The 1,995-nt window shown below is 41.4% G+C and overlaps 1 pseudogene; it reads right to left on the bottom strand.

The window, feature by feature from the left end:
• Nucleotides 1-1,069: 1,069 nt before the first annotated feature.
• Nucleotides 1,070-1,548, bottom strand: LOC134734779 (large ribosomal subunit protein uL24-like; annotated as a pseudogene).
• Nucleotides 1,549-1,995: the final 447 nt, after the last annotated feature.

The following is a 1,995-nucleotide window of genomic DNA, read 5'->3' as shown; positions in this document are numbered from 1 at the left end:
GCCGATGGCATCAATGTCAGAGAAGTAGTTACATTTAGTCTAGTGGCTTGTATTTGAACTGGTGGCCAAGGATGGCAGGTTTGACTTTCCTCAAGATGATGGGCTGAGGTGCCAAATGATGTTGGAAGCCAAATGAGGTTAGATAGATTAGTTTTTGCTCAGTGTTCATGGTATGTTACTAAAAGTTACTTTGGTGTCTTGAAGTGAACTCTCCCCAGGTCATTAGGAGAGAAGATTAATTTGGTTTTCCTTCAGAATGAAATTATAGCTGTTCCTGGTGGCAAGGAGGCCTAAGGCTTCAAGTGATGAACACTAGTGTTTCAGAAATATTTTTAGTCAGAGATACTGAGAAACAAACAAAAGCAACAGACTCCCCAGGAAAACACTGTGTATGCACACACAAATAGAATGTCGAGGATAACTCAAAAGGGTTCAGAGAGCTCAAGAAACCCATTCATGAAGAACTCCAAAGATCCTTGATTAAGAAACCCTGGTGTAACTGGAAAGGCCTTGAACTGAAGAGAGAGAGTCAGTTAAGCAAGTTCTCCTTTCAGGGTGGTGGAAGAGACTGGTTTGATCCCTGGATACCTCTCCTGAGAGAGTTTGCAAGATCTTCAGCTGGTTAGGTCATCAGAACTAGAAAAATAAGATTTAAAAATTATGTATGTATCTGTATCTACATCTATGTATATATCTACATTATATATATAGATATATCTACATTTTATATATACATATTATATATATATACATTTTTTTTGAGACAGGGTCTTGCTGTGTCACCCAGGCAGGGGTGCAGTAGTGCAGTAGTGCAATGTCAGCTCACTGCAACCTCTGCCTCCTGGACTCAAGCGATCCTTCCACCTCAGTGTCGCAAGTGGCTGGGATTACATTTGAGTGCCACCACATGGGGCTGATTTTTGTATTTTTTATAGAGACAGGGTTTTGCCATGTTGCCCAGCTGACCTCAAATCCCTAGATTCTAGCAATCTGTCCACCTCAGCCTCCCAGAGTGCAGAGATTACAGATGTTAGCCACTGTACCCAGCCTGTATCTTTTCTTTTTGTTTGTTTGTTTCAAGTTTTAATCAAATCTTGTATATAAGATTACTTTATTCCTGCATCTTCTCAATTGTTTCTTCCTGGTATTTGCCTTTTCCTTTCCTACTTGACGAGATTTGGCTTTCCGTTCAAGGATCTTTTTGCAGTCTTTGTCCAGTTTTAGCCTAGTGATAACCACATTTCTGGGGTGAATGCCTGCGTGGACAGTTGTGCCGTTAGCCTTTTCCCACTGCACCCATTCAATGTAGATGACATATTTCTTCCTGTAAATCTGGACTACTTTACCAATTTGCTGACCTTTATAGTGTCCTTGTACAACCTGAACTTCATCATCCTTTCGGATGGGCATGGATTGCACATTGTACTTCTGTCTCAGCTCTTTGGAAAGAGGGGAAGACGTAATCTTCCTGTGAATGTGGGAAGGTGCATTGAAATGCCTTTTGTGATTTTTGCTTCGGTTGGAAGTTACAAAGGGATTGAACTTCATTTTGGTGGCTCTGTCACCCAGACTGAAGTGTAGTGGTGTGATCATAGCTCACGGTAACCTCAAACTCCTGGCCTCAAGCAATCCTCCTGCCTCAGACTCCTGAGTAGCTAGGACTACAGGCATGCACCACCATGTTCGGTAATTTTGTTTTTTTTTTTTTGTACAGACAGGTTTTCACTATGTTGCCCAGGCTGGTTTTGAACTCCTGGCCTCAAGTGATCCTCCCAAAGCTCTGGGATCACAGGTGTGAGCCACCATGCCTGGCCCATGTACTGTGTGTGTATGTGTGTGTGTGTGTGTGTGTGTGTGTGTATCCTCCCAATGTGCTATATAGATACACACACACATATGCATACATACATATTTTGTGTACATGTAAATGTGTATATAGGTGTGTATCTATATCTGTAAATATACACATACATATTTTGTATCTTAAGATAGAAA

The sequence above is a fragment of the Symphalangus syndactylus genome, chromosome 12, assembly GCF_028878055.3.
Source record: "Symphalangus syndactylus isolate Jambi chromosome 12, NHGRI_mSymSyn1-v2.1_pri, whole genome shotgun sequence".
Lineage (NCBI taxonomy): Eukaryota > Metazoa > Chordata > Mammalia > Primates > Hylobatidae > Symphalangus > Symphalangus syndactylus.
This window is presented reverse-complemented; position numbering and strand designations above follow the sequence as displayed.